At 38.8% G+C, this 22015-nt stretch overlaps 1 protein-coding gene across 5 annotated transcripts in view; it reads left to right on the plus strand.

The window, feature by feature from the left end:
• Nucleotides 1–22015, plus strand: part of GIP (gastric inhibitory polypeptide) — a 60791-nt gene that overhangs the window by 5214 nt on the left and 33562 nt on the right. For 2 of the 5 annotated variants that reach the window (XM_075176959.1, XM_075176963.1), the window contains one exon: nucleotides 11153–11258. The gene's annotated coding sequence lies outside the window, so the exon portion shown is untranslated. Of the gene's footprint in view, nucleotides 1–1302; nucleotides 1346–2615; nucleotides 3808–11152; nucleotides 11259–22015 lie in introns of all 5 variants that reach the window. The other 3 variants (XM_075176961.1, XM_075176962.1, XM_075176960.1) reach the window with 3 other exon arrangements.

Consider the following 22015-nt stretch of genomic DNA (forward strand, 5'->3'; position numbering starts at 1 on the left):
ATAGTAATCTTCAGAGTGAGAGTTATATTCTTCATTGTCGTCAATAGCAAGAGACTTATAAGCGATAGTAGGACCGCTCTCTAGTTGCAAGAGCAGCAATAATAACAGGGTATTCCAGAGGATTCCTGGAATCTTGTGGTACAAAGTAGATATTATTACAAAGTAGATATTATGCACTGTTGGCATTCTGATATTAAATATACCTAACAGTATGTAGTAGTAGATTGTTTAGTGTGTCAACAGATCAACCTTCAATTAGTAAATTGACATAATAGCATACTGGTGTATTATGGCTACATGAATATTTATACTGGTGTATTATTATTATTATTATTATTATTATTATTATTATACTAATCCAACAATCTATGCTGCTACTTTATCTTTTACAACTCAGAGAGTGTTAGCTGTTCCATTTCATCCATATTGCCTGTATGGGATGTTATTCATTTCAAGGTGTGAGCTCATAAGTTTATTTAAGAATCTTGCCCTCTTCAAGCCTATGCCCAGTGATATTAGCCAAGAGTGTGACAGTTAACTTGTTGCTGCTACACAGCCTCATCCTGTGAGCCTAGATAACTGGTCTAGCCTAAAACAAATAGTCATTTGGAAGTATTGTATACTTGTCTACATTGGAGATCTCCCCTCCGGGAGGGGAGATCTCACTGCCATATCCTGGGGGTGGCTAGAGGAATAGCATCACTGTTGCGAAATGACACCATTTTCGGTCTATAGCATCAAGATGACATGATTCGCTGTAAATCACGTCACGAAAGCCTGCACCCTGTCCGCTTCACTGAGAAAGTGGAGTAGTCGGGAGGTTGCCCTGCTCTCCCAGGAGTCGGGGATAACTCCCAGAATTTTGAGAGTCTCCCGAACATTCCGCAGGAGTAGGCAACTATGAAGCATTGTCATCTTGAACCTGCTAATTGACCAATGCTAATACTGTTGCCATAGTATGTCATTTTCGCTTGTCTATATTCAATGCCAATGTTCAGTTAAACAATTTTTGCTCTGACATTGTAGCGTTGTATGTCATTTAATTTCATGGTTACATGGATTGCAGCCTAATTTGAAATTGAATACTTTTCACTTAGTGAATAGTTACACAGACTTTTACTAAACGTTGCAGACGGCTTATCCCCATTTTCCTGGTTTGAGTTTGTGTGAGTAATCACAAATTATTTATACGGAGTTAGGCAATGGTTTCCCGAGTCAACCCAAAATTTGCAACCTCTAAGATAAACATAACCCAAGTGGAGGCACTACGTTTTTGAAATTGAGAAAGATTTATCTCCCCAGCAGGTGCACTGAAGGACCAAGTGGAGTAGGGGATACATAAAAGGTATTTATCTCCATTGCAGAAGGAAAATCTAAAAAATAATGACACGTGAAAATATCTTCCTCAATGCAAACAAAAGAGAGCAATAGTGAATAACGAAAAAGCGCGCTGCTGAATTAGTGACGCTATATAAATAGCTGATGATGATGATTGTGGTGATTATGTAGTATATCTAATGACTGATTGTTATTTTCTGTTGAATTCATGTATGACAATGTGAATATTTTATGTAACCTTGTAATGTAATCTCAACGTGTGCTTTGCTAAATGACATGAGTTTGAACCTATGCAAGTGTCATTAATCTTTTGAAATTATCCAGAGATAGATAAGCAGCTCTGGGGAGTTTATTTTGGTATGCAGAGGATGTGGACCTGACCAGCCAAGTCGAACGAGCAGAGGTGAGAAATCAGGTCCTGTGAACCTTCCAGAGCTCAGGACATCCCTAGCTCACTTCGAAAGCCCTGTTGCATTTGGGAGATCAATCTGTCCTTATTGACAGCTAAACTCCAAAGGTGGGGCGTCAGAGCTATGTGGAGAAAGGTTTAAAATCTTCTGCCTTACGCAATAATGTGTGCATTTCCATGAAGGGGTCTGCAATGTCCCATATTTCTCAACTGTGTTCCCTCACACACACACTTAACTTAGTAAGTAGTGACTCTGGTTTAATTTCCTATTTTATTTTCTGAAACTTATTTGTGCAACATATTGTATGTCTTGTTATTAATTTTTGTAACTAAGCCTTGGAAACATTTTGCAGATTAAATAAATTTAATCTAACGTGTTTTCCGTGATTCTTTGTGAAATTACGAAGGCCAGGAAGGCTCATGCTACATGTGTACGTGATTTAAGTATGAAACATTAATAAGTGGTTTTGGTGAACGTAAGGACACCACAATAAATCCTTTGTGGTGGCAGAAAAGGTGTATTCATTGCTAAGTGACTAAGGTGACGCAAGTCACGGCCAGCTGTTCAGATTGCTGTATCTGAGACAGTCTGGACATTCATAACAATGATGATGATGAAAAGCATAGAGAATGATACAATATATAATATTCATCACACGATGAGGATTGGAACTGTGTTTCCAGCTAGATAGTAACTGAGACCAAACACCGCAATATCTGTTTTAAGAGACAATGGGACCTGTGCAATGAGGTCTGCAAAGGGTAGCAATTGGATTTGTACTGGTATCTGTGCATTTTAACTGTAATCAATCTCATACCAGGAAACAACTACGACACTTTTGCTTACTGTATATGTTTTAATTTCCAGTGCCTCTCCACATCATTCATGGTCAGTACATTTGGACTACTAGGTTGTGTAAAGTACAGCCTACCTATTGCAGAAGATCCAGAGGAAAACTATAAGAATCTGCACATGTTGCAGACAGCTGGTTGAGGAGTACAGCAAGTCCACACTAGGCCTGAGTTTTAAGAAAATTTAAGAATTTGCTAGAATACAATTATCTTCACAATTATTTAGCGGCTCTGGAGTATAATAGATACAGATGAAGATGTTGAGTTTCAGCAGTGCAACAGGGCCATGGAGTACAGAATTCTACAGAAAATTAGTCCACAAAAGCAACAAGGTTCTTCTACAGTTTGATACAGGAAGGTGCTGAGTAGAGTTTATTATGGAAGCTGGAGAAAGTGATGAGTTCAACACAGCAGTAGCTAAAAATGAGATAAGAATGTAGAGTATTGCAGAAAGTAAGACTGGGGCATCAGAAACTTGTTAGGTGGTACAGTGGAGAGAGTGAGGCTGCAGACAACTCGAAAACAGAACCAGGCAACAAAATCTAAGGATGAACCTGAATCACCAAAAAAACAAAGGGAACTTGAGCAAGGCTGTGAGACCCCTGGAGACCTACAGCATCACTTGATAACAGAATGATACTGCAGTAGTCAAGTGTGGTTAATTTGGCAAGAGAGAGGATCCAAGCAATGTTAAATCTGGCATTACTCACTTTCTCACAAAGTGACTCCAGAATGTATTGAAACCATGCCTGAATGGAAAATATCTGTGGAAATTCATGAAGGTTCATTGAAATCTAACAGTTATCAAGATAATCTGGATTCCAGGATTTGAAAATGTCAAATTCATCTTTACCTCTGACCAAAAGGGGTGACTGTAAAGACTTAGACAGAAGGATCTGTTTATGCAGTAATTCTAATTGGTACTACACATGTGAGAGTTTACTTGGATTCTTGCAAGGTCCAATGTATTTGGGCACCAATTTTTAAGCTGCATGTGAATATTTTTGGATGAAAAGAAGACATTTTGAATAGAGCTTTTTGAAAGTTGGGGTTAGGTGATGAACACTTCTTGATCTCTCCCTCTCAGAATACCTTTCCTGAATACAAGATGCATGGGTATCGTGATTAGGAATTCTAGATCAGTTGGTAAGTCCATAGAGGCTAACTCATACTTAATCTTTTCATGAAGGCTCATTCTAAAAGCTGAGGTGAGTGTCATCATTCCCTGTGCATCCAACTAAGGCCCGAAAGTAGTTAACATACTGTTAGGGGTAAATTTATCAAGCTGCGGGTTTGAAAAAGTGGAGATGTTGCCTATAGCAGTCAGTGACTGTTGGGAACCCCAGGAAAGAACATTCAGAACTGACTTCAAGGTAAATAGTTTAAATGTGAGCCATGCCTTCCAGCTTGACCCATACTGCATGGTGCATTATGTTGCATTATGTATAGGTTAAAATTGCTTTGGTGGCCTCATAGTAAAGTTAAAGATAGAGGGCCTGATTCATTGAGGAATGCAAATGCTTCTACGTGCCGTATTTAGTGTAATATTGATCTGCACATGCCCAGAGACTATACACCAGGGAAGGGGAGTATGCAGGTAGTCAATGTACAGTAAGGGCATGCCAAGATTGAGCACACGCAGATTAAAGTTCTGGACATCTCTTAGGTGCGTGATTTTCAGCTACTTGCACCAGCTACAGGACTCGTTTAGGTGGTGAGTGATAGATGACGGTCGCATATACATGCTAAAAAATGTGTTTGAAATCAAGGGCAACTGTAGAAATGCATTTTATGTACAGTAGGCATTAACATCCTGAATCCTGCATTCATGTGTATTTCATGTAAAAAAGATTATATTAAAAAAAAACTTTTTTTAAAAAAAAATATATTTTCAGTAATGATTATATTATTAACAGGTGTTAATGTGTTTAATAATTTAATCTTTATTTTGCTTCTTTGTCTGCATTCTGATGGGACTTTATATATAAATAGGCATTGTAAGTAACCTGCATTGTGTTATGTCTGTCTTCATATGGCAAGTGCACACTTGCATTTTGTGTCCATTTTAGAAAAGCGCAATTTGCATTCCTTAATAAATCAGGCTCAGAATGGATAAACTGAAAGAATGTAATGGCTATCCAGCCCCAGTGACCACATTAATCTCTTCTACTTAGATGCTGTCTCTCATGTTATCAGGTACTAAGCCAGGTGCTGAACTGCTATTAACTAATAACAGCAGAGGTTGCTATCCAAAACTCTAATTAACTCTGGAGTTTAATGATGGGTAAACAGTTGTAGCATAAATGACTAATAGCAGGACTAGGACACATTAACAATAGTCAGGAAACTGGCAATGACGGAAGCCACATGAAAACCTACTGTTTGTTGCACAGTGTCACGGCTGTCACTTGAGCCTGTGTGATGTGTGTGTGTGACAAGAGGTTAATCAAAAATAACCACCTGGTCTGTTTAAATATTATTAAAACTCACACACTAATTTTGCCTTACCAATTATGGCCCCACCAAGTATTTTTCTGAAGAGCTCACTCAGGAAGCCTTCGGATCTCCCTTTAAACTAATCTATCAAAATTTACTTTCATCAGTTATTTAAACCAAATAATCTCCTCTGTTTCAACTATGTAGCGTCCTAATATCAAGTTAAGTCTGACATGTGAACTCGTAAGAACACAGAGACCTAAACTTATTAAGTGTAAAATAATATGGAAAATAAATCCACAATGCTTAAGATGAAAAACAATTAACAAAATTACATGCAACGATATAATACAATAGTTTCTTGTAAAATAAAAAGAAATAGCAGAAATTGTAAACTCATGATTGATCAGTTTTCTGTCTGCTTGGAGGGCATGAATAACAGGATACTTCTTAATATGAAATTGACTCTCAAAAGTGTACATATCTGTTAGATTTACAGGACATTTTAAAGATGCTGCAGGTAACCACAACACTCCCCACCCCCACCCCTCACTGTGATGTCAGACCTAGAAAGTCTGTATAAATGCAACACAATTCAAGGTAGAGTTTATTTACACTGACCTATCTCCTTACCAGAATTTCCTACAAATATAATATTACCTCCACACAAGTCAAAAGTTGCCCTGCATTTACATACCAGACATGACATTTTCCTTTGTGCTTATTTCCCTTCATTCACACTTACCCCAGCTCATCTGTCCCGCAGTTGAGATGTCCTGAGATATCTCAGAAACATCACAAAATGTGAGAGATCTGTATATTGCATATTACTGATGATATTGATGTAACCATAAAGAGAGATTTCAAGCGTTTTACCTTTTATGACCCATGCCATAAATTGATATTGGGCAATTATTATTATTTTATTGTAGATTTGTAAGGCTCCACAGTGCTCTGCAGCGCTGTGCAGTAGGGAAAACAGTACATACATAAAACAGGGATATACAAGGTAGACAAAATAAAGCAGACATGAAAACAAAGAATATAAAGGACCCTGCTCATTAGAGAGCTTACATTCTAAGTGGAAGAGGGCACAGCTGAAACAAGAGGAGTAAATGTGGTTCAGAGTGGAGATTGGGACAGTTGTGATGGTGCATTAGTGTGAATAGTGTTATCGGGGATAAGGTCACCTCTAAAAAAGAGATGGGTTTTCAAAGAGCGTCTAAAGATTTGAAGTCTGATTGAGCGTGGTAGCGAATTCCGTAAGTGGGGAGCAGTACGGGAGAAGTCTTTTAGGCGGGAGTGAGAGGTGGTTACCAGAGACAAGACAGTGACTATGAGTTATCACTATTACTAATAATTACTGTTACTTCCCATGAGCTCAATTTATGGCCACAGCAACTACCGAGCCCAAGGATGCAACTTGTGTAGTAAGGTACAGGAAATCTTCCTACAGGCTATATCTTTGGGCTCAATTCTTGCTACAACCTTATTAGGAGTGCAGATGACAGCAGCATCACATCGATCTCATGCAGAGCAGCAAGAAAGGTAAGAAGTGGTGGTGAGGACTGTTGTGACAGTGTGATTCATTACAACAGTGCAAGTCTGCGTATCAGTCTGTGTGTCAGGGCGAATCCTTGTTTCAGTGTAGATCTGTGTGATACTGAACACATATTTCTTTTAATTACATGTGCATTAAAAGGAATAATATATACACCCCTTTTAGGACATATATTTGAAGTCATCTTGGAGTCCTATAACCTGTATAAAATCATTTTATATGGTCATGGAACACTTGGGCAACTTCTAATATCCTTATAATTTACTGCAGGGGGTACATTATTCTATATGTTAATGCACTAGGTAATAACTTGTTCGTCATCACTGTTACTGCATTAGCCAACAGCCCTATATATTCCCATTGCTTTTTGGTAGCTATGCACCAAATCCAATTCTGTTGGAGATCTGGAAGAAACCTAAGGGATTGTAGCTAAATAAAAGTTTAACTGAATCCTTACAAACCGGCTAACCAAATCAAAATCCAGAATTATGTTGGAGATCTGGGAGAAACCTAAGGGATTGTAGCTAAATAAAAAAAAGTTTAACTGAATCCTTACAAACCGGCTAACCAAATCAAAATCCAGAATTATGTTGGAGATCTGGGAGAAACCTAAGGGATTGTAGCTAAATAAAAAAAAGTTTAACTGAATCCTTACAAACCGGCTAACCAAATCAAAATCCAGAATTAGTGCCCATTATAGAGTTCCTGCTTCCCTGCACTATATATATAAAGATTACATTTGCTTAAGCATTTGTCAGGGTTCCAGCATTTCATTGAATGACTATTTTGGTCCAATAGTAATGCATCAGGTAAGAGCCACCTATGATCCAACTCTAAGTACAATAGACCATAATGCGGCAAATAAATAAAAAAGAGAAGAGAAATAATTCCTGGGCGCTCTTACCATTCTCACTAGAGTAGTAACAAACACTAAGTAAGAACACACCACCTCTTCTGCCATAAAAAAATGTGCTTAGGTTTTTTTTTTACCCTGTTTACATTTTGGGCTAATGGTCTTAATATACATGTAACCATTAATTTGTAATAGTCATTTGTGATTAAGCTGTGATTTTTTTTTGTATTATTAGAAGAGATGTCCAATATTGTGCATCCATTCTTCTCTTTTTGCCTCCTGGGACCCCAAGATTTACCTTTACAGCTTAGAATTAATTCTGCCCATGCCAATTCAACAGGTCAAAAGAGGACGAGGAGTTGAATTAGTAGAATTCTGTCAAATGCAGTGGTGGCCTTCTCATAAGAGTTGCGGTCTAGTTCTTGGCTTCTGGTAATGGTGGAGGTCCCAGGAAACATAAGGACAACCCATACAAGAGTTGGCTGATTTAGACTATATTGACTGGAAACCCCCAGGTGTGTAGGTCCCCACTCACCACTGGAGACAGCTGAAAGTGTTTAAAATTAATTTGGAATTTCATAGTTTCTGACTGAAAATGCATTTGACCTGTGGCCACAGGCATTATTGGTTCTCTCTGTGATCTGGCAAATATTGAAGAAAGCTTGAGTTCAGAATTACCTAATATGCCATGTGTTGTCACTCATGTTAATCCCATACTAAAAGACATATGGCCAGTAAATACACAAGACTGGAAAAAGTTTAATGAGGGTGTACAGTTAAAAAAATATTTGTTATTCCCTTCTGCCCATTTCTCACCTCCCACTCCCCTCATAAAGGTAAATTAGTTTGTAGTTTTATATACATTTACCTAACTGGTGAACCAGAGACAAATTGATGGTGTATTGACACCAGTAATCTCACTGCTCTAGCCTGCATGTCACAGATCTGCAAACCTGCATTTCCATACAGCTCTTCTGCCAGTGTAATGTGCTATGTTTCATAATATATAATATTGGAACCTACCACTTCAAGTCCAAAATAATAATGGCTTAAATTGGAGATAAAGTATAAAGGCTGAACCTATATTGTTTTTTCTTTGTTACATTTTATCAAGGACAATTGTGTTCACAACAAAATATACCCATCAGCATGAACAATATATGTAGCAATCAATGCTACAGTGTTAGTCAAATTCAATATATATTGACAAAGCTAATGGTGGGGCAATTGACGATTTTAGCTTTAGACATCAAATGTCTCACAGTAACGTAGAATCATCAATAGACAAAACTAGACAGGTAAATCAATGGAATTGGTTATTTTTATTGTTTTCCTTTCATCATCATCATCATCAACATTTATTTATATAGCGCCAGCAAATTCCGTAGCGCTTTACAATTGGGATTTGTATAATGCCACCATATTACACTGTGCTTTACAATGTGCAAATTCAGCACATCAGGACATGCCCCCAGTGGAGCTTACAATCTAATTCTCTACCACAGGCACACACAAGGGCCAATTTTAGTGAGAAGCCAATTAACCAATCAGTTTATTTTTAGACTGTGGCAGAAAACCCATGTGAACACAGGAAGAAACACAGATAGCACCTGAAATGAAAGCTAAGGCTACAGTGCTGTGAGATAATTAAATGGTTAACACATCTGTCACTAAAGCAGGAGTTATGAGACGATGTGCACACAAGGTAATGAGACTCATCATTACCATGTGCAGTGTTGCGCCACTCCTTCCCTGCTCCAAAATCCATTTGTCGCTTCTGGGGAGGTCAGCTCTGCTCTGTTTTTCAGCAGAGCTGTATTATGTGAAAAAATATGACGTATGAAGCACTGAAGAGCAGAACGAGGGCCTTCGCTTTGTATAAACACTGCCGAGCCCTATGCGGCTGCTATGGCGGGAACTGTATCCCTGCCTAGAACCCAGCTGTCGATAACAGCTTCGGGCTCCTGTGTAGTAGTCAGGAGCTGGCAGGTGCACTTTAACTTGTCTCCATGTATTAGCATTCTCATATCTAGTACTATTATCTACATACACCTTGTGTATACTTTGCATAGACTTTTAATTATACATGTAATGTGTGTGTATATATATATAGAGAGAGAGATATTTATTTCAGTTTGTTTTTTACTATTATTAATTGTCATTTATTTATATAGCGCCACCACATTATGCAGTTTATATTCTAAATTCCCTACAACACATGCACACACTTGGGTCCATTTTAGTCAGCAGCAAATCAGTGGCGTACCCAAGGGGGAAGGGGGCGATTGGGGCAATCATCCCCTCCCCCTAGCAGGTGCGGGATTGCATCCGCACACTATATATATGTCCCCCAGTTCTGATTAAACTCGGAATGGCTGGGCAGTTTCCTTTGCTTGGTCTCTACCGACAGGGACATGTAGCCCACACTTGCTAGAAAATAAAAAGGGGACGGGGCACTGAGACCCCCCCAGAGATATGTCGGAGTAGTTGACTGGTTTGCAGTTACTAATAGGTTATGAATAGTTTAGATCATACCCTTTGGAAGAGGGTTGTATTGGCATATATTCAAACTGTGTCATAAATGTACTGTTTGCCATGCCATGTGTGGGTAATTTAATAAAGTGCAATTCCCCATGTACTCTTTTAACTTTAACGTATTGTTCCAAAGTGATCACAAATGGCTTTTTCACCTCAGTATATACACAATCGTTGTTGAATGCACCTAGTTCTCTTTTCAGAAGTAAGACGAGAATTAGCTGTCTGCATGGGTTCAGAATCCCCTGTTTTAGGTGACCTTGAGATAGGATAGAGAAAAAGTTCTGTGGATAAGATTTCTTTTCCAGTCTCCTTTCACTTATTCGCCAGTCAATGCAAATTCCCAAACACATAACGGAATCCAAAGAATCAGGAGCTGGATATTGTACCTATATGTCTTTTATTTCTTCAGAGAGACCCAAATGAAACTGACTGCGGAGAACTGGGTCATTCCAACCACAATCTGAGGCTCATCTGCAAAATTCTGTACAGTATTTTTCAGCAGAATGATGTCCCTGTTTCAAAGATCTAAGTTTAGATTCTGCCGAAGCGACTTTGTCAGAATCATCATACAAGAGCCCCAAGGCCTGAAAAAAGGAATCTACAGTTAACAACACCGGATTGGCAATGGGAGTAAAAGGATGATTATGAATTAATTAAGTTAACTTTGAAGTTAATGTTATTCTTTTCTTCCTTTAAGTAATCTTTTTTTATTCTTTGTTATTGTTTGGTAGTATATTTTTAATTTTCTGTAAACCACAAAGATATTAAAATTATTTGGTAACTTTGAAAGGGCAAAGTTTTAACTCCAATAAAACTCGGATAAAAAGTGGATTCCATCCTGGGTTATTTCTAATTATGATAAATTTAAAACTTCATCCTGGTTTAATGTCTTATGTTCCATTTATTTAGTTGTATTTCCCACCTTTGAATTGATGTTTTATATATCTCTGTGTATTTATATATACACCCCTCCCTTTTTTTGATACAGAACCCATTTCCATCAAAAGAGGCTTTCTGTGGGTAGTTTTCTGAAATGGAATTTCATTCAATTATAAATGTACTGTTTGCCATGCCATGTGTGGATAATTTAATAATGTGCAAGCCCCCATGTGCTTTAACGTATTGTTCCAAAGTGATCACATTTTAACTTAATGTTCTTATTCAGGTGAACCGCACATGTCACTTCCAGTTTCCGGTAATTGGCGGCCATAGCAACGACATACCCAAACTTCTTCTAGCATATCTGCAAGCACCTTATTAGTGTCTACAATGTAAGTCAGGTATTGCTTTTATTTGTTGTTATTGTAATCATTATTTTCAAAACCATCTTTTTCTCCCCTTATATGCGTGATTACCCACATGTACCTGGATGGTATAAAAGGCATAAATTGAAAGTATAGCATGACTCATAAGCGTTCATTTTGCAGGCTAGCAGGAGAAGCTATGTGGCAATGTCCAGGGACCCCTCCAAGAAATGCTTCCTTTCTGCCCATATTTTCAAGTCTTATCCCATTAAAATAAAGCATAACTTTCTACACATGGGCGCAGTACGAGCTGCATGAGTGAACACTGATCGCCTTTTATTAGGAAATCCCAAATCTACCTAGCTTCTACCATCAGTTGTTAACTTTTGCACCTTTCGCAGCTCTTGCTATATATATACTATTAATGGAGTTACATACAGAATATTCCACTGCTGATTTGTCAAACATCAAGCCTCAATTATCCTAGAACAGTGAAGCAGAACTACAGTAAAGGCGCTACTTAGGGGGAGCCATAATTGTGCACAGATCAGGAATTGACAGTTTGTATAGAATCTCCCTCTAGGCATATAACATCTGTCACTAGTAGTTTGTTTAATAGTTTAAATGAGATTCTAGCTTGTACCTGTTATTATCGCACATATAATTTACTGCAGGTTAAACCATTCAGACAAAAAATAATTCTTAAATTGATTTGATATGATGTGCAAATGTAAGTTATTAGAATAATATATTTATCTAATTTTTTCACCTTCTTTTCGGTTTGGTTATAACCTTACAATAGCTTAGCAGGGTCCCTATTGCTGTCTGTCTGTCACTTTTCATATCCAGCAAATGTACAATATGTTGTTTAAATGTAAATATTGTTGAACTTTGTCTTGTATATCATCAGGAAAAATACATTGTGTGGAATATATAGCTTTGTTACGGTAGTTTTACCGGTTTAGTCCATTTTGTACAACCTTTATATGCACTGCAGATGTTCCTGTCGCTATGGTTTTTGATAGAGGTTTAGGGGCTGCACGGTAGCAAAGTGGTTAGCACTTCTGCCTTACAGAACACAAGTTCAGTTCCCAACCATGGGCCTGATTCATTAAGGATCTTAAATGAAGAGGTATCTTATTTCAGTTTCCTGGACAAAACCATGTTACAACGCAAGGGGTGCAAACTCGTTTTCTGTTTTGCACATAAGTTAAATACTGACTGTTTTTTCATGTAGCACACAAATATCAACTTTAAATTTCATTGTACAAATAAGCTATCAAGTATTTGTGTGCTACATGAAAAAACAGTCAGTATTTAACTTATGTGCAAAACAGAAAACTATTTTGCACCCCTTGCATTGTAACATTGTTTTGTCCAGGAGACTGAAATAAGATACCTCTTTATCCTTAAGGAATCAGGCCCTATGACCTTATCTGTGAGGAGTTTGTATGTTCTCTCCGTGTTTGCGTGGGTTTCCTCCGGGTGCTCCAGTTTCCTCCCACACTCCAAAAACATACTAGTGAGTTAATTGGCTGCTAATATTGACTCTAGTCTTTGTGTTTGTCTGTCTGTCTGTGTGTGTGTTAGGGAATTTAGACTGTAAGCACCAATGGGGCAGGGACTGATGTGAGTGGGTTCTCTGTACAGCGCTGTGGAATTAGTGGCGCTATATAAATAAATGGTGATGATAGGTGCTGATTGGCCAGTGGGTGAAAGTAGGAGTTTGCGCATGATATAGAGCTTTCTTTATTTCAACCACTACATGAAAGGGCTAGCGCCGGCGGCAAGCCCCGTCCGCAGTATCATTTGCTTTTGCATGGTGAAGCCTATTTACCACCGCAACGCCTGTTCTGTTATTGCCATCTTAGGATGGTGATAACAGATGAAAGGCATTAGAATATGCTTTATTCATTGAATAAAGCTTTTCTTTAATATGTAATGGCTTTAAAATATATATGTTTTTATATTAGTGGAACCTAAAGCCCAAATCTGAATTTTAATTTCCACTGCACTTATGCATATATCTGCCGAGACTGGCATGGAGAAGTGGTAGGTTGACCCTTACCACCTGTATCGCCGGGCAGCTGAGTATAGCTCAATTGCCCTGGGGTACTATTTTGCAAATTGTGGCAAAAAGGGATTTTTTTTTCTCAGTGATAAAAACATCAGCTTTATTTCCAGACACAGAGGCCTATTGGCATATAGACAGTTAGGATATGATTGAAAAAGTGGAGATGTTGCCTATAGCAACCAATCAGATTCTAGTTATCATTTATTTAATATATTCTACAAATTGACAGCTAGAATCTGATTAGTTGCTATAGGCAACATCTCACTTTTTCAAACCTGCAGTTTAGTAAATATCGCCCTTAGTCTCTGTCTAAAAGCTATCTTTGTACCACGTTTAAAACTGAACATTGATAATTTTTATTTAATTTCACATAGCTTATTCAAATTGTACATACATAATTTTTTTCCTTTGATAATTGTTGAGGGAGTCAACTCACCGCAACAGCAGTATTTGCATTTTAATCAGTAGCGAGAGCCCCAACACAAATAGTTTTTAATCAGGTAATGAGTACCCGACAGGTTAGTCTCATTAAATAAATGCAACAAAAATTCAAGGGGGCTACAAACTTGTCATTTAAATAACAAATTCTGCTTTCTGCAATTTGATATAGCTTAGATATTACATTTATGTATTTTTTTCTACAACAGTGCTTGTGCTTTCAACACATTTTTCTTTTCTCTTTCTCTGTAGGCCCTCATGTGGTAAAATGGTGGTACAGCATGTAAACCTGGATATGTTTTTTGTATATTACACACAAACATGGTCTAATCAGAAGATGCCATATAATACAGATTATGCACTTGTTTATAGTTTGTAGCATTAAAAGAAAACACATCAGATAGGAATCTAATAGTAGTTGTGGTGAGTGTCTTTGCCTCAGTTAATATATGTGTGTTAAAATAAAGATGGCTCTTCCTGGCCATAATCAAAGGAAGGTCTGGAATATTCTGTCATTTGATTGCATTGGACTGAAGCACTGGAAGCAACAGTCAGGAGATATATCAAAAAAGTTGCCTAAGCACAATCTGGACCAGTTCTAGAGCTAACTGCCCATGTGGGCCCACAAAAAAAGCAGGAAGACACCTGAGATTAATCCCTCCTATGCCAGGAAGCAGAATATAGGCACACAGGAGATGGACTGGGAAAAAATATAGAAATTCCAAGGTTATAAGTAAAGCCAATCTCACTTAGTGTGCTGTACAACGATCAGCCACAACATTAAAACAACCTGCCTAATGTTGTGTAGCTCCCCTTCATGCCTCCAAATTACCTCTGACCTATTAAGGCATAGACTCCACAAGACCTTTGAAGGTGTACTGTTAGATCTGGTACGGTAGCAGCACATCCTTTAAGTCCTGTAAGTTGCATGGTGGGGCCTCTATCGCTCAGACTTGTTTTCCAGCACATCCCACAGTTGTTCGATCGGATCAAGATCTAGGAAATTTAAAGATCAGGTCAACACCTTGAACCCTTTGTCATGTTCCTCAGACCATTACTGAACAATTTACGTAGTGTGGCAGGGCACGTTATCCTCCTGAAAGAGGCCACTGCCATCGGAGATTACCGTTGCAATGATAGGGTGTACTTGGTCTGGAATAATGTTTAGGTAGGTGGTGTTGTCATCATCATCATCAATATCATTATCATGTATTTATATAGCACCAACAAATTCTGTAACGCTTTACAATTGGGAACAAACACAGTATTAAAACAATACTGGGTAATACAGACAGAGAAGTAAGAAGGCCCTGCTTACAAGCTTACAATCTATAAGATGTAACATCCACATGAATGCCAGGACCAAAGGTTTCCCAGCAGAACATTGCCCAGAACATCACACTGCCTCCTCTGGCTTGCCTTCTTCCTTGGACCACTTTTGGTAGGTACTAACCTAACCACTGCATAATGGGAACATCCCGTTAATCAATTTTGGAGATAATCAGTTTAATTCACTTTACTTGTCAGTTGTTTTAATGTTATGTCTTATCAGTGTATTTATCCTTATGTGTATGTCTACTGAGACTGGTGTGGTTATCTTGATTTGTTAGCTTTGCTATTTAACTGAGAGGAACCTTCCCCACAACCATAAAGCATTGCTATTTTTACCCTTTACTACTTACTGAGTGATTCCTTATGCATTCAGGTGCCCAAGATACCTGATAACAAAGTTCCACATAAGAGATCATCAGTTGAGTAGCCACTCAGTAGTCATTGATAGGTATATTCAGCCACAATCATACCATAGAGGATAGTCTGTCTGTACCCAGATATCATCACAATCATGGTGCTATTCAACTGTCTGGACAGGCCTGTGAGTTTTTCGAATTCTTAAAGATCTGGGAATTTTGCATTGAAGGTGTCCGTTTTAGTCTTTTCTTGGTAAGTCCATTTAATTTGTACTTACACCTGTCAAATTTTAAATTCTCAACAAATACGTCAAGTACTTACTTTGCTTGCCTGTTTTTTTAGTTTGCTGCATACCAACAACAACTTTTAGTACTCTTCCATTCAACCTTTTAAAGCCAATGTCCAATTCTTAAAACCCACACTATCCCCTTTTTTCTGCCCTCATATTTCATGTTGGATGTCTTTAGGAAAGAGAGCAAACCCTAAAAAATGAATAACTATTCTCTTCTGTGAATCCATCTCTTCCTTTCTCATGTGCACTCTGAAGTACCCGCTCATTAGCTAATAAGATAGTCATTTTGCATGACTTTTTGATCTCACTTTCACTTGGCTGTCACTGAGATCTTACCTCCCATCCACTGGCTATCACTGAGACCTGGCTGGCAAACTAACAGTCAGGGGCGAAAAAACCCACCCCCCGCGAGAGCTGCTGCGCATGCGTTTCTTTAGCGCTGTCCTATACAGCAGCCGTGGCACTACAGCACCGCCGCGGACGCTTCTTTGACAGCGCCGCGGCTGCTGTATAGGACAGTCCAGCTATAGCGGCCACTTAGTTAGCGCAGGGGGGGTTTCTGGAGACTCAGAAACCCCCCCTGCGTGCGCCACTGACAGTGCACCAGGAGCTGCTTTGTCTTATGACAGGCTGTCCTTGCACAAACCCCATTCTTCTGTTCATGGAAGGAGTGAAGGTATTCTTTCTTGTTAATGCAAGTTTTCACTTCTTTGGATGTCCACATGTTATGCTTGTTTGCTCGATCTCCATTTGGTGTTGCATTTAATTATAGTCCACCAACTCCACATTCTCCCACTTATTCCAGCATTATTTCCTGCTTTGAATTTTGGCAAAATTTTTTATCTTCCTCTTCCCTTCCTATTTAAAGGGGAGATTCAATTGCTTGTGATGTGCCGTGCAGACATCACCGCAATGTCCGACTGCACACACATTGCCTGCAATTACAGTAGGAATCTCCGTTAATTTTTCTGCGCACCTCTATGGGGTGCAAGATTCCTGCCATAACATTGGAGCGATGTGTCTCCGTGGAGGTTCCGGAGACACATTGCGCTGAATTGAATCTCCCCATATGTGTTATTAGGGTTAAATCTGTCTTGCATCCTGCTGGGAACTCATATCACTACAGCTGTGTCTTCCTCTATGAGCTGGTTGGAAGACTGTCATGCACTCATTGCCAGCGATAGCATTGAACAGCTAACTTCCTGGTTTCTGTACCTGTGTTCTAATTGTACCTGACCCTGCACCTGTTGTTCCTGCAATTCAGGTAACAGGAGACAAATAAATATGCATTTATTTGTCTCCTGTTACCTGGATTGCAACATACTAGTCTGCTGGTTCCTGGCTCTGCTTATATTTGTCTTCTGATACCTGAATAGATTCATACAAGTCTGTTGTTTCCTAGGTCTGCTTATATTTGTCTCCCAACTCCTGTTTTCTGATCTGCATCTACATGTATTAATATATCCCCAGGCACAGACTGCAGTAACTATCTATTGCTCTGTTTTGGGGCTTTGTAGTGATTACTGGACTCTGGATAAATTTGCACCAGTATTGCTTTAGAGACATTGTTTATTATCTTGCCTTGCCTGACACTATGTAAACCTGCTCCAGCATCTCTTCAGGAGCATTTTTTATATGTTACATTGCCTTAGACTGTATAAACCTGCACCAGAGTTACTTCAGAGACATTGTGTCGTGAACATAGAGAGCTTACGGTTATTTATAAGGGTTAACCCATCATATAATTGTGGGGACTAAGGGATAAATCATAACTGCAGTGTAAATATGTTATATCAAATGAATCTATTGATAAATTGAGCTATTAAAGTGTAAAACGGGAAGACAGAAAGTCTGTTGTATGTTCCATTGTGAGAAGATAGGAGTGTCAACTGTAGCAGCTTCAAAGAGCCCCTGCTGTGAGATATAGCCTGGCCTGGGATGGAGTTTGATACCTGAATAGACTTTTAGGAACCGCTCAGCATGATGTCTGGATCACAGAGCCCATCTGCTAACTTGGCTATACTTTATTTAGACAAATAGAATTCAGTTTTAAAATATGCCACTTAAAATCAATAAAAGTAGTGATCAACCACATATTCCTCCATAGCATGATGAAGGGCAGCTCATATGTCAAATTCAGAATTCTGCCCCACAGAGAAGTTAAGGAATGAGTATAAACTCTACGACTACATTGTATCTGGGCGTGTTTGATATAAAAAAATGGGCAAGTTCATAGGGGATTTAGTAATAATAAAATTGGATCTGTGTGACACTCCACAGAAAAGTTAGGTCACATAGTAGAATTGGTTAGTAATTCAGGCAACATGAAAATGGTGATTGAAAAAAGTGTCACAGGCCACAACCCCAGGGGGTAGGAAAAGATGTGGAAGTGTTTTTAAAAGGCTGAGACCAGGTACAGCAAATTGTCAGACTTTTGGGAAATCAATTCACACTGATAAGCTGTCCATCTTCCAAACCCAATTTCCCTTGGCCAGAATATACCACTTCAATGTAAGTTATACTTAATCCTTTTTATTTTAAACTGTTTTGCTTGTGTATGTTACGACTATTTATTACTTTTATTAATTGTTATTTTATATTTGAATGCCCTGTACTTATGTATATTAAATCTATAATTTAATATGTTGCATCCTTGATACTCTAAGGAATCCATTAGCCTGTTAAGAAGAAATAGCTCAACCAAGTTAACCCTTTGAATGCCAGTGTGTGATTTGTTGATACATTTGATTAACAAGCTTACTGTGTGCTTGCATTTACATTTGTGTAACAGTCTGGAGGTGTGAAAAGTTAACCCTTTGTTTGCTGGTGGGGGCCTTGTTAGCCTGTGGTAGCTAGAAGCCTTGTGTGCCATTGTGGGACAGTATATTGGGTCCCTATTGCCTCTATTCAATAGGTGGTGGCAAAACCTGAAGTGTATAGGGGGCGATTCAGTAGGTCTATAACCTGTGTGATAGGTAGAGAGAGACTGCGAGCTGGGATTGTGTGTGACCTCATACAGCAAACACCCCAAAGTCAAGGCAGCTGGGAACGTGTTCGTGACACATTGTTCATATTTACATTGCCTCAGACTGTACAAATGTACACCAGTAGTTCTCCAAAGATATTGTTTATATCTCTGTTGCAACAAAAGATTGAATACTACTGCATGATTCCTGCATTACCTTGGGGCAAATTACTCATCCCTGCATTACCACAGAGTTTGTGCTTTTCCTATCTGCTTTTGATACTGCAATAAACTCCATAATACCTTTTACTACTACTACATCATCAACATCATTATTTCTGTGATATCCTAACAGGTCGTTAACTGCCATATTAATGTTCCCTTCCTATCATATAATTCTTGTGTTCTATTGATCCAATATCTCTGCACTATCAAGTCTGCCGTTTCTTCTACTTAATCATTGTGATGTAAACATTCTTTTGGAAAACTATAACTATGTTTTAATATGTCTTGACAAAGTTGCTCCATTAAAATTGAAATGTTCTTCATGCTCAAACCCCAAGCATTGATTTATTGGGCAAAAACATTTCCTCTGTGTTTGTTCTCACTCTGCAAAATGGCTGTGGACAAATCTCTTTATGATTTTCTCCACTACAAATATATTCTGTTGTGCTTAAATTCAGCTCTCTCACAATCCAAACATTAACAAGCAAATCAAATTAAAGCCCAGCAGCTTCTCTAATCACAGCCCGTGTGAATTAATTCACAGAGAAATTTCATCTGTCACTTCCTTACTTCTTTACTCTCCTTAACAAATCAGCATGGTAAGGTACCCTTGGTTTCATAGCATACAATCCTAGGTCTGAGGGCATACATCTATAAAGGGGCAGGACACTATATTGCCAGGCCAGGGGTAGGGGTAGGGTTACACAGTCCTTCCTCCCCCTCTGGTTTTGGTGTCCCTGTGCTTTCACTGTCATGAATACAGGTGCAGGCCGTGGCAGAACTACCACTGTTACATGGCGTGTGGCGGATATGGGCCCCCACTCATCTTTGGGGCCCCGTAGCTGAAGTAAGCACACCAACATGGGTAGTTCCGCCACTACACCCAAACACATCCAACAGTATGAAATAGAGAATGTTTCAATGAACAAATAAACCAGCACAAATGAAGGTAACAAAAGATAACAAATGACAAACAATATACAAAGATGTTGTATCCAAGACTGTGAATATGTGTGGGCACTTCATATCTTAATGTGTGGAATGGTGTGAAGGCAAAGGCAGTCCAGGATATATTGATTGGATATACAGTTATACAGTCAAGGTATTAGATAAAGGTCAGTTGAAGTGAACACTAATAAACCTGGTTCAAGGTTCAGACAAGACAAAAAGCCTCAATGATCCAGGCAAATAAGTCCTGGGCCTAGGTATTGTGTAGAAAAACCAAACAAATTACATCAGATCTGGGCTCCCTGACCATACCTCTAACTGTGATCTAACTCTAATACCTCTCTTTTGTATGACATCTATCCCCTGCCCTGTGTCCGGACACCCACCACCCCCGTTCACAGATTGAGCCTTTTGCCTCACATTTTGAGGTTTGTCCTCTATCTGTGACTACCTGTCCTCCCTCCTGCTCCTTCTCCTCCGTTGCTTCCCTCCCCAATCTACAAACTTGAAAATGTTGGTAACAATGCGTAAACAAAATTGGTGGTATTTTGGCTTTTGACATGTATCTGGCTTAGTATTTCATACACTGTGGTCCTGATTCATTAAGGAAAGTAAAGCAATAAAAGTAGTAACTTTGCACTTTGGCAAAACCATGTTACATTGGAAGGGAAAGTAAATTTAAAATGTGGGGACAGATCCATATTTAGGGTGGGGAATGGCATAGACCAACTTTACATTTCAGTGTAAAAATAAAGCTATCAAGTATTTGTGTGCTACATGAAAAAAAGTCAGCACTTAACTTACATGCAAAATTAAAAACTAATTTGAACCCCTTGCATTGTAACATGGTTTGTCTAGGAGAAAATGTACTCCTTTTTTTGCCTTACTTTCCTTAATGACTCACGCTCTGTGTCTCTATGTAGCACCCCTTTCCCTAGTACAATGAAAGGGGTGTTGAAATGTTCTCTTCTCTCTTCAGTGCCTCCACCCAAGTCTGCACAGTATGGTGATTTGGACTGTGACTGAATCCACCAGATGTTGACTCGGGAAGCCCCTTGTACCCAACCACACTGACCTTCTAAATAATAATGTACCACACACTGTGGTTGCAAACAATCAACTGGGTGTTTATTTTGGGGAAAATAAATGGGAGAGTCAGATTTAAATATGGGAAAAATTATGAACGGGATAAATGGGATAGCAGGTAAGATATTAATCAAAGGCAACAGTGCAGTAATAAATAAACAACAAGATGTCCCCCACACATACATTCACTGGCGCCCCAAATTCTCCCATAACGCACCCACACACAGTGTGAAAATATAAGTTAACATTAGTTATAATCCTGCCAATATTAAATAGTTTGTGAGGTTAACTAATTAACGTTGGTGCACCTGTTGAAACGTTGGTAACTTTCATTATATATCTGACAGGTAACACAGTCTCTGATATTTGTGCTATGTTAATAGTATCACAGTGTTTGGTGTGTTTCTTTTTACTTATCTCTCTCCTTTGAAGATGGGAGTCTTAGCCACTGTTGGGTCATGGACTAACAGCAAGCCTGATCTTGCTAGCTGTCCCTCTCTGCCACTATTAGCGAATTGCATGTGAACAGTCTCCCTCTTCGCACATAGGCTCACTTTGCTGTATAATCTCCCTCAGGCTGCTTAGGTGACTGGATTTTCTGCAAGACCTCTCTATGCAAATCTACACCCAGCTTCTCTTTGCATAGATTGGGTATCCCTCTCTTCCTCTATACACTCGGCCGTTTCGGCAGACTCTGATTTCTACACACACCTCACTCCTTCTCTTGTTGCTGTGACACACTTCACATAGAAGTTAGTATATGATTATAAATAATTTTTATATATATTATTGTTTACATATGCCTGTACTAGAGGGTTGTTTTATTTGGTCAAAATGGAGTGTTGTGTTTGGAGGTTTGTTAACAATTTGCATTATAATACAATTTTTGCACATTTTCAATACATGACTCCAAGTTTCCATAAGCCAGCTAGCTGACAACAACGCTCCAAGAAGAAGCTAGAGAGGACATCAGGTAGTCTACGCTGCAAGATCGGGTAAGAGAGAACGGCGCAATTTGTCTAACTTTGAATGTAGAATTTTAATGTAATGACATTTTAATATGTTTG

Source organism: Mixophyes fleayi, chromosome 6 (genome assembly GCF_038048845.1).
Source record: "Mixophyes fleayi isolate aMixFle1 chromosome 6, aMixFle1.hap1, whole genome shotgun sequence".
Taxonomy (NCBI): domain Eukaryota; kingdom Metazoa; phylum Chordata; class Amphibia; order Anura; family Limnodynastidae; genus Mixophyes; species Mixophyes fleayi.